This window comes from Nelumbo lutea, chromosome 3 (genome assembly GCF_056320005.1).
Source record: "Nelumbo lutea isolate HS-2025 chromosome 3, American lotus-T2T, whole genome shotgun sequence".
NCBI lineage: Eukaryota > Viridiplantae > Streptophyta > Magnoliopsida > Proteales > Nelumbonaceae > Nelumbo > Nelumbo lutea.
This window is the reverse complement of record NC_142686.1, coordinates 63,027,746-63,039,722: the sequence shown is the minus strand read 5'-3', so window position 1 is coordinate 63,039,722 and position 11,977 is coordinate 63,027,746. Positions and strand designations below refer to the sequence as shown.

The window sequence follows — 11,977 nt, the reverse complement described above, 5'->3', positions numbered from 1 at the left end:
GTTAAAATTTCGGTACGTCCATTGCTATTTAAGATTTCCACATACATGTTATACTAGCATAAACATAAACAAAAAGGAGAGTTCCTAAAACCCTAATGTGTTGGGGGGGGGGGTGTTCCATACTACTGGGATAGTGTTTAGGTTGGGTGGGTGGGGGTGTGGTAGGAACGATACAACTATTGGTCAAAATATACGTCTCATAGATATGATTAGTCCCTATATGGTACCAAATGCATCGATGGCGACCACGGGGACTGTTTTCCACCCGTTACGTATTGTTGCTACATACACCGCTTTCGATACACACCCTCATTTGCGTAACTTCGCAGTCAAGTTCCATATCTACTGCCTCAAAGCCAAATTCTCCTGCATCAAAACACACACATCTCTCTATATGTTCTGACTCTGCCTAAGAACGTGACATTATTTTATGTATGTGAGATCCATCACATGAACACGGTGGGCTTCTCTGATGTGGCGGATTCCTAAAGCAACCGCTGATTGTATGCTAGTTCCTAGTGATGGACGGAGTTTGCCAATAAATATTGCCTCATGTCCGTGTACGACGAAAGCCACAGTTTCTTGGTAGAGGCCATTTCCGGAACTCACAATCCACTCTACATCTTGGGTGTTCAATTCACGAAGGATCAAGTTAAGTAATTCCCTTTGTGGAAGTATGACAGTGGTAATGCCATTGTGCTCCATTGTCCACCTGGAAAAAGGAGAAATTTGGTTAGAAGGTGACCAATGTTTGTAGCTGTGAAGTATATTCATTGGATGCATGAACCACCCCATTTATAGATGTTTTAGGAACCTGGATAGGCCTAAAGGTCATTGTAATGCAATATGTGAAGTGATTTCCAAAGTTTAATTCTATGGTGATGTTTGTCAATGGGTCAATCTACTAACCCAATGGTCGTTGAACTGCACCATGTACAACGTATCTCCTTTACATTAGATTGTCCACTGGTCATTGATTTGCACAATCACCATGCTAAGTCTCCCTTGGTCCTTGTGCAAGGGCGGTCAAGACTTGTATGAAGTAGTATCTAGGTCTGGTCTATGCCTCCAGCCCATGGTGATGTCTGTCGATGGGTCAATATACTAACTGATTGGCATGCATCACTCTACAATGCACATCCTTTACATTAGATTGTCCAATGGTCGTTGAACTGCACCATGTACAATGTATCTCCTTTACATTAGATTGCCCTCTGGTCATTGACCTGCACCATCACCATGCTAAGTCTCCCTTGGTCCTTGTGCATGTTGAAGTACCGAATAGATGCAAGGGTGAACGACTGAGATCTTGGTGTACCAAACCTGCATACAAGGAGAAAAAGAGTAGCTGCACAACAGAGAACCCGAGACACCTATCTCTCAAACAAAATGCAAGAGAGATGCCAAATATGGATGGAGCTGAAATTTGGAGGTTGCTCAACCTTCCAAGTTATCTTTGATTTTTTTTTGCACACTCTGCTATCTTTGTGATAGCCATATATATAGGTCTTTCCCCAACGTTCCCTTCCTTGTTTTGAGGAGGGAGCGTAACCGACTTGAACGTTTGGAGGGAAGACCAAGTCAAGGCCTCTCCAGATTGAGACAAATGTCTCATACTGACAAAGGATCTATCCACATGATCATCTAGTCTAGATTGAGTCAAATGAATATCCATTGACCCAATAACAATTGGAATTTAGATTCAGAATAATCCAACAATATTGGTATCTCTATGCATAAAAACATTTTCAAATAAACAATCAAATGAATTTATTTATTTTTTTTATAGAAAATAAATCAATAAGTAATGATTTAAAATGAATGATTGTGTGTGAGAGTGTTGCTTGGAGATAACCATAAAATAATCATTTTCCATCAACATGTGGCTTGTCACATGGCCATTGGATATTCCAACATGTTGAGGATTAAACAAGGGCCTACGGCCACTCTACCATCATCTCCCACTTGGCTAGTTAGGCCCAAGATGAATAAGTGCCAACCAACCCCATTGCTTTAACATGCCTTACATAATTTGTAATTGCAATGGGTTTAGTCAAAGGGTCGGCAATCATATCTTTTGTAGGCACATATTCGACTAGGATCTCATTCCGTTGGTAGACATCATATAAATACTGATAATGAAGATCTATGTGTTTCCCTTTAGGGCCGATCTCACAATTTTTAATTGTCTTAATAGTAGCTTTGTTGTCATTGAAGGTCTTCATAGCTCATATTGGTACATCAAGAATTCAGAGTTCTTCCAAGAATCTCCTAATCCAAACTACTTCAGATAAACTTAGGTTCCATGGTGAATTTAGCTACACAACTTTGTTTCTTGCTTGTCCATGAGACAACACCTCCTCCTAAGAGGAATAAGTACCCAGTTGTGGGTTTTCTATCATCCGGGTCACTTGCAAAATCAACATCACAATAACCCAGTAACTCTAAATCATTTACATGATAGATTAATTTGAAGTATTTTGTTAACTGCAAATACCTAAATATTCTTTTAACAGTCTTCCAATATATTTTACCTGTGTTACTTTGATATCTACTAACAAGACCTACAACATATGAGATATCTGGTCTTGTGCAAAGCATGGCATACATCAAGCTACCAATAGCTTGAGCATAGGGTCTATACTTCATTTTCTCTATTTCTTCATCATTAGTGGGAGCCACATCCCTACTTAATTTGGTTCTTTTACAAATTGGAGTTTCAACTCCATTACAATTTTCCATATTAAATTTCCTTAGGATTTTCTCCAAGTAATGCTCTTGTGAAAGAGTTAAGGTTTTAGTGTTTCTATCTCTTTCTATTTTAATTCCAAGTACATAACTTGCATCACCCATGTCTTTTATTTCAAAGTTGGTTTTTAACCAATCTTTAGTTTCATTAATCATAGACACATCATTTCCAGTAATAAGAATATCATCTACATATAATGAAAGAACAACAAAACTATTCCCACAATTCAAAGAATAAACATAATGATCAAATGAATTATATATAAATCCAAGTTTAGAGATTGCTTCATGGAAGGTATTGTACCATATCCTAGAGGACTGTTTTAAACCATATAATGATTTCTTTAATTGATACACTTTATTTTCTTGTCCCTCTATTACTTAACATTTGGGTTGAGTCATGTATATTTCATCATTTAGCTTTCCATTGAGGAAAGCAATTTTAACATCTATTTGGCACAACTCTAAGTCCAAAAAGGCAACTAAGAATATTAGGATTCTAATAGAGGTAAACTTGGCAACTGGAGAGTAAGTCTCCTCATAATCAATCCCTTTTACTTGGGTGTACCCTTTTGCTACTAATCTTGCCTTATATTTTTCTATAGACCCATCAACGTTGAGTTTCTTCTTTAATATCCATTTACACCCTATAGGTTTCCTATTATTGGGTAAATCAACTAATTCCCAAATCTGATTTTTATTTATTGAGTCTAACTCTTATTCTATGGCTTCACACCACTTTTCTTTATCGGTTGCATCCATAGAGTCTTCAAAGTCAATTGGATCATCAAGAGACTCTTCATTCAAATAGGTATAATAATCTTTTAATTTTGATGAAGGGAATCTTTCTCTTTGAATTCTACCTAAGGTGTCATTATTAGGTGAAACTTGTCTATTAGATGCAGTCTCAACTTCTATAATTTCTTTATTTAATTCAAATAAGATAGGTAATTGTTTCTTATCCTCAATTTGATCTTCTAGAATAACATCTATGATAACTATTAATTCAACTGTTCCATCAGATTTATGATTAACAAATCTATACCCTTTGCTTTTCACTATACCCTATAAAAGTACACTTTAGGCTCTTGTTTTCTAACTTGCTTCTTTGCTGATTTGGCACTCTTACATAAGCACTAGCCCCCCAAATTTTGATGTCAGTCAAGTCTGGTTTTCTACCAATCCACATTTCATGGGGTGTTAAGCTATTAACTTTAGATGGAACCTTATTTAGAATATATACAATAGTACCTAAGGCTTCTCCCCAAAAGTGTGTTCCTAGACTTGAGTGAGATAACATTGATCTCACCATATCCAACAAAGTCCTATTTCTCCGTTCATCCACTCCATTCTGTTGTGGCGTGAAGGACACGATCAATTGGTGTATCATTCCATTTTGTGTACAAAAGTCACTCAATAGGTTAGAGATATATTCTCTACCTCTATCACTCCTAAATTTTGATATCAGTCAAGTTTGGTTTTCTACCAATCCACATTTCATGGGGTTTTAAGCTATTAACTTTAGATGGAACCTTATTTAGAATATATACAACACTACCTAAGGCTTCTCCCCAAAAGTATGTTCATAGACTTGAGTGAGATAACATTGATCTCACCATATCCAACAAAGTCCTATTTCTCCGTTCAGCCACTCCATTCTGTTGGGGCGTGAAGGACGTGGTCAATTGGTGTATCATTCCATTTTGTGTACAAAAGTCACTCAATAGGTTAGAGATATATTCTCTACCTCTATCACTCCTAATAGTTTTTATTTTTCTACCCAATTGGTTTTCTACAAGTGTTTTATATTCTTTAAATTTCTCTAACACTTCTGTTTTTCTTTTAATCAGATACACAACAAATCTAGAAAAGTCATCTATTAAAGTTTCATACCCCTATGTGTTTTTATGTTCAAAGGGCCACAAACATCAGACAGAGTGTATTATAGCCAATAATTCATCTGATTTCTTTCATTTCTTAAAAGGGAGCCTAGTCATTTTTCCACTAAGGCATGGTTCACAATAATTGAAATTCATTTCTATTTTGGGAATTGAACCATTAGAGCTCATTCTCATCATTTTATCTTTGTTTATGTGACAAAGTCTCATGTGCCATATGTACTTGATGATGCACAATCCGGCCACTCCTAGCTAGAAGTGATGAGGCTTCTAACTGGCATCGGGTGAGAGATACATGCAAGAAGGACAAAGGAACCCGGGGTGGCTCACCCGACGGGAACTCTCCGATGCTTAAGTTAGTGCTTGGTTGAAAGCTTGGGAGGAAATCAATATGCAAGAAGGTAAGAGTGTTAGACAGTTTTGTATGCCCTTAGCTTCAATCTGATTTGATGTACTTTTGTTATTTAGTGGAAATAAATAAAGTGCATGTTTGATTCATGTTGTTTGGTTTAATTCTGTGTAAAACCCTAAAACTAGACATTTATAGAGACTCATGTTAGTTTTAAATGTTCACAGCCATTGGATAAGTCTGGGGAGATTTATCCTGCCAAGGCTGATACTGGTGTGCCACCAAGTGTTGGGATGGCCTGTCTCAGCCATCAGGGTAAGACCCGAGGCACATGCAGTATGGGATTACTTGAATCCTTGAACCGGACCAGATTTCCAGTATTGCCCTGGACCTTGGAGATAGATGGGCAAAACTGGAAAGTTACACCTGACCCCTAGACTCGATTATGACATTTCACTAGGTGTTGGATTAGGCTGCCTTTGATATGCCATTCAGTGAGATCCTTAGCGGGGATCAAAACCTGGGTATGTTGGGGCAGTTTGAGAATTCATCTGAGTGGGTGATCATAGTGACAGAATCAGCCACTTTGTCAGACAAAGGGTAATGATCGGGAATGCACTCTCTCTGATGGAAACCAAACTGCCGGCAGTTGATTTCAATCGTTGGAATTTTGTTTTGCAAAATTAATATATTTATATATATATGTACGGTTTCGAATTGTTTGCAAATGGTTTTAATTCCCGGGATCCATGTGAGAGGAGAGTGCGGCACTGTTCCTTGCAGCCGAGGGAGAGGTCCTCTCTTGTCGGGCAGTGCTTGATCATTAAGGGCTGAGAGGTTAAGTGTAAGACCATTGAGGATAATACCTGATGGGCTAATCTTGCACCTGCCCACAGTCCCTGGGTTTTTATAAGATGGCTTGGCCCAGGGACCACTTAATGTAAGTGTTGGGCCCATAGGGTCCATATGATGGACTCAAGGGGTTCATTGAGTTTTTCAGTGAATTCGGCTGGGCCTTGTATTAAAGGCTGGGCCGAACCCATGTGGCTGGTGTGTAGATCAATGCTTGGGTCCCACGCCATACAAAGAAGCCCAACTGGGCAGCAGATTGGAAAGTAATTAGACACTGAACACTTAATGGGCCAAAAGCCCATTTGGAGGTGGGCTGATATGATCACCCATCCTTGGGGCGAATTTGAGATTAAAGTTAGTAAAAGGATTGGGCCTTTAGCCTTATCCACTCTTAGAGACCAAATTCAAATTAGATTTGAATCTGGTAACCTCCTGATAAGATCAGGAGTAAGCTAACTCTATCTGCAGAAAGGATTAAGATTATCCCCTATCCAAATACTGATTTGGATTGGGATAACTCCTAAAAAGGAGGTTTCTTAATCAAGAAGAATGGAGGAGATTTCGAACCACATTGAAGAGGTATAGGATATCTCCTGCGAATTCAGATCTGATCTGATTCATACTCTCCAGAAAAACAGTTCAGCCCTTTTGTTTTGGAAATCTCCTCCTGTCGCCGCCATCTGCCTTTGGAAGATTAGATCTTTGCAGAGAAGAAAGTCAAGAAATCTGTTCTTGACATCAGTCTTGCAAGAAAGACTGAAAAGGATTCAGTGTTTAGTACTTCCAGAGGATTCTTGTGAAGGATCCAGTGTGTAGGACGCACCCTGCTGGTTCTGTTCCATTCACAGCTGTGTCATCTTCAGCAGGAACGGATCTTGGAGCATTCTTTGGGCGTGAACACCAACTTTGGGAGATACTGCTTCTCTGGATCAGGTATATTCCTCCCATTTATCTTTTGGTACAGATCTGGTTTGATTATGGTTCAAGTAGGATCCTTGAATATTGTATTCTAAATTTAGGGAATATGATTCCCAGTTGAGAGAAGGTAGGAAATTTTTGAAATTCGCCCACCCATTCTGCAACCTTTATGGCGTCCATTAGATGGATCCTACCATTCTTTCAAAGAGAGCTAGAGAGTGGTGAATATGTGATACCTTGGCCCCTGGGGGGGTTGAGAGCTTTATGTACTAGCGTTCTTACAGGTTTGGAGGGGTTGATCCCAAATCTCTGCTGCAGTGATCTGTTGTCAAGTAACGCCTCGGAGTGATTGGCTGGTAACGTCAGGACTGGGGGGTAGGTGAGCCAATGTGACCGTTGTAGGGTATGGTCCTGCTAGGTAGGAGACAACCTCTAGGGTTGGCAGGCATGACGTCGCTAGGCAGGAAACAATGAGTGCAGTCCTCAGAATTGGCAGGTGCCCCGCCACCAGACGAGAGATATGGGCACAGTCCTCAGGGTTGTCAGGTACGGTCTTGCCAGGCGGGAAACTTCTCGTAGGATGCCGAGCTGCCTTGTAGCGAGCTGTTGGTGGTGAGACAATTGTCTTGACTGTTGCGAGTGTCAAAGTGATTCTATCCCGAGCTTGTCTTATGACGGGCTGACATCGCTGAGCTGTCGCCTGTGTTGTTGCATATGTGACGATTCATTCCTGCCACGCTTTTGTTCATGACGAGTCATGCACACGTGTCACTCCGTTAAGGGGTCGGGCCAAATCACCCTTCACCTTCATCAATTGCCCCCCACTCCCCGAGCTAGGGGTTCTGACCTGGTGCAGGGAGTTCATGATGTAACAAGGGGATTTGGCTTCGACGTTTCGGCTGCTCCACTAAATCGCGTGTGGCTTACGTGCGAACGTCATACAAACTATTAAGTCTCGCAGATGCGAAAAAATGCACTAAATTGTTTTCGGTCTCAAGGGTCGTGCAACCGGTTTTCTTGTGAGCCGTTATATTGCTTTAATCTTGACCGTTGCTTCTCTGGTACAGTGGCTATAAACAAGTGGGGCCTGTGGCTTATTTCCTCACAAAAACTGATTTGCCTTCAATTTTGAGGTCGTGCTTTCACTCAGTTAGCTCAGTTCGCGTCATTCCCTTGGTCTGTTCTTCTTTCTTTGGTGAGTCTCTTTGCTTTTTTTTTATTTTTGTTTTCCATTATGTCTAGTTCAGTTAGTCCTTTAGATGGGGCTGAGGTGGGCACCTCAGCCCGGGTTGGTAGTCAAGATGAGACTGCCTCGTGCTCCGGGGCAGCTCGCGGTCTTCTTGAGGGGCAGTCTCCCCTGGAGGCTCGGGAGGCCTCTAGTAACCTGGCGTCCTCCTCTCATCGAGGCTGGGGGCCAAACAGTTTTGGTCCTTCTTTGATGACCCCGGAAAGGCTCTGGGCTTGGTGCTTCGGTACAACCTCCTGGGGGAGCTCTCCTATAGTCTCCCCAGGGATAGTTTTCCTTGGAAACACGATCCCAACGAGATCGTGATTTTCGAGGAGCAGCTCGCCGCTGGCCTCCGCCTTCCCTTGCACCCGCTAGTTGTGGAGGTTCTGAATCACTACAACGTCACCATAGACAAGTTACACCCAAACTCTGTTCGTAACATAGTGGGGACCATTTCCCTCTTCTATGAGTATTGCCTTCCTCTTACTCTGACATATTTCCACTATTTTGTCCATTAAAAATGCTTCCCACGGCGTCCCCCCACATAGGCGGTCCTACTATCTGTCTCCCCGCCCGGGGTATAAACTTCTTCATAAGTTACCTAATAAGGTATCATCTTAGAAATATGACTACTTTGTGGTCTGCAACCCCGAAGAGTGGCATTTTTCAACACACTAGAGGGCTGCCATCCAGGATCCTGGCGTTAGGCTGGACCTAAAGACGAGGGAAATGCTTCAGTCTTGGGCAGAGCTCAACTTTCTCTGTGCAGACTATCTTGCTGAGGACAAGCTCGTGCAGGCTGACCTGAGTCCTGGTAGATTATCTCGGGTTCTTTTTTGGTTATGATAGCTCGTGCTAACCTTGTCTTTGTCCTTTTGCAGCTACGATGCTAGAGGTGGATGCACGAAGTCTTCTGACGGGTTCCCGAAAGGGAAAGAAGCGAGCAACGAAGAGGCTGCACCTGGACAAGGCTTCGTCGTCTAGGGCTCCTGAGGCCCAAGTCGCGGAGCCGGTTCTTGTCGAGCTCCCCACCGAGGAGGCCCAACCCATGGACCCTGAGGTGGAAATCATAGAGGGTGGAGCTGAGGAGGCTCACCCTTAGGAGTCAGGAAATGCACCTGAGCTGGATTCGGGGGAGCGTGCTATCGAATCAGAGCTTGCTCCTACTATCGACGGGGAGAGCATCACCAACCACATACTCGCCATGCGAAAGAGCCGGGATGCGGTCTTCCCGGAGGAGGTTGCCCGGTGGGCTGACATTCATACAAGGCGGCTTCTGGGGATGGCCGCCACCCATTGCATGATTGTAAGTGTTCTGTTCCTTTCTACCTTCTCTTTCCTTTCTTTTCTTCCTTATTCCTTTTTAACCTCAAATTTCCTTTGACAGGTGAACTTTGCTCTTCACGCGCTGGCGTGCCAGTCCGCGATCCAGTCTAGCTGGGCTTGCGATGCCAAGGTGGAGGTGCAAACGCTCCGCCATGAGCTAGATTCAGCTTGGGGGGAGGCTCTTCGGGCAGGGGAGCGAAGCCCGGGAGCAACTGGTCCAGGACCAGGGGTGAATCACCTCGCTGACTAAGGAGAATGCCAAGCTCAGGGAGCAAGTGTCTGTGATGGCTGCAAGGGAGGAGGAGTAGGCTGAAGAGAGGACACGACTTCAACAAAGGATCCGAAGCCTCGAGGCCACGATTCAGGAGGGGAGGGCTAAGGCTGAAGACAGCTTCAAGGAGTCCCCAGAATTTCATGACCTTCAGGAGGGGAGGCCACGATTCGGCAAGTGTTCCCTGATCTCGGCCATTACAATGAAGGGCCTAGCTCCTGAGGCGACATATGCGATGAATGAGGAGCCGGACGCATCGAAAGAGGAGAGTGACGATGAGATTGCGGTGGTGGAACCTTCTGAATGATGTCTTCATTTTCTTTCTTTTTTTTGGACTTTTGATATACTTTCCTGGGTTGCTAGGCTTGGTTTTTGTAAAAACCTTGAAACTTAATGGAGTACTGTTTTGCTCAGAATGATTCTTTTCTGATCTAAGTGATGCGTACATAGGTTACCCGAGCTGTTGAGCTACCGAGCTGGCAACAGGCGAGGGTAACTAAGGTGAGACTCGTTGTTTAGGATTGCGTGAGTTGCCCTGAACTATCAGGCTACCAGGCTTGGTAGCAAGTAAGGGTAACTTTAGTAAGATCTTTCTAAGTTTCTTGCCTCGAGCTGTCTGCACTTTTGACTCTAGCAGGCGAGGCAGTGAGGTCCTACGCATTGTTTGGAGCCTCCGTTGGTTCAGTTTCATAGCCCTTAGGCTCGGGGAGTGACTCAGAGTCCACTCCTAAGCTTTTCCCGTGCCGTAGAGGCGACCGTGACTTATTCGGTGCCGAGGTCCGTATCAGTTTGGCATCTTGGCCCTTAGGCCCTGGGAGCGACTCAGAGTCCACTCCTAAGCATTACCCATGCCGTGGAGGCGATTGGGACTTATTCGGTGCCGAGGTCCTTATTACTTTAGCATCTTGGCCTTAGGCCTTGGGAGCGACTCAGAGTCCATTCCTAAGCTTTGCCCATGTCGTGGGGGCGACTAGGACTCATTTAGTGCCGAGGTCCTTATTAGTTCGACATCTTGGCCCTTAGGCCCTAGGAGTGACTCAGAGTCCACTCCTAAGCTTTGCCCATGCCATGGAGGCGACTGGGACTCATTCGGTGCCGAGGTCCTTATTAGTTCGGCGTCTTCGCCCTTAGGCCTTGAGAGCGACTCAGAGTCCACTCCTAAGCTTTGCTGATGGTCACAGGTAGTACTGCCTTAGATTGCTGATGTTCCAAGGTCGAGGTACTTGCCTACCTTCCAATGTTTCGAGCTCGTTTGTACCTTCCCCAAGTATTCATTTTGCTCGGTAGGGACCTTCCCAGTTTGGTCCGAGCTTACCCACACTGACTCAGGCACCATAACTTTTTGTAGGACTAGGTCACCGACACGGAAGTGCCGCTTTCTGACATGGTTGTTATATTACTGAGCCACCTTTTGCTGGTATGCTATAGTCCGGATATACACGAGGTCCTGTACCTCTTCTATTAGGTCGAGGTTGGTGTGGAGCTCATGATCGTTGGCCTCTTTGTCGTACGCTTCTAAGCGTAATGCGGGCACTTCGATTTCTGTCGGGATTATTGCCTCCGTGTCATAGGTGAGGTTAAAGGGGGTTTCACCCATAGTAGTCTTGGTAGTAGTTCGATAGGCCAATAGTACACTGGGCAGTTCGTCCACCCATAACCCTTTAGCTTGGGCTAGGCGGGCCTTCTGTCCATGGAGTATAGCTCTGTTCGTGACTTCTGCTTTCCCATTCACTTGAGGGTGTGATACCGAGGTGAAGTTATGCTGTATCCCAATCTCGGTGCACCAGTCTTGAAACTTGATATCTTCGAACTGCTTGACGTTATCGGAGATGAGCACTCGAGATAGTCTGAAGCGGCATACTACATTCTTCAAGAAAAAGTTCTATACCATTCGAGCTGTGATTGTCGTTAGGGGTTCCGCCTCTACCCATTTTGTGAAGTAACCCACTGCTACCACCAGGAATTTCCTCTATCCTATTGTTGGTGGGAATGGTCCAAGAATGTCGATTCCCCACTATGCGAAGGGCCATGGATTGGTGAGGTATTTCAGGTTGGCAACAGGTTGATGATGGATATTGGCGTGCCTCTGTCATTTATCCCATTTCATGACGATCTTGAGTGCGTCTGCTTTCATCGTGGGCCAGTAATATCCTTACCGTAACGCTTTTTGGGCGAGGGCCCTGCCCCCCAAGTGTCCTCCGCACAGCCCTTCATGAGTGTCACGGAGAACGAGATCAGCCTCCGAGGGTCATAAGCAACGCAAGTAGGGGAGAGTGTAGGATCTTTGATATAGCCGCCCGTCTATGATGACGTACTTGGCTGCCTGTCACTCTACCCTTCTAGCTGCGTTACGATCCAAGGGGAGGGTCCCGTGCAGTAGGTAGCTC

At 44.0% G+C, this 11,977-nt stretch overlaps 1 long non-coding RNA gene across 1 annotated transcript; it reads right to left on the bottom strand.

Annotated features, from left to right (window-relative positions):
* LOC148865307 (uncharacterized) lies at nt 1-1,473 on the bottom strand. Its single transcript, XR_016109037.1, has 2 exons — nt 910-1,473; nt 1-712 (listed from the first exon to the last, which is right to left on the bottom strand). It is a non-coding gene; the product is annotated as an uncharacterized LOC148865307 (long non-coding RNA).
* Between the last annotated feature and the right edge of the window lie 10,504 nt (nt 1,474-11,977).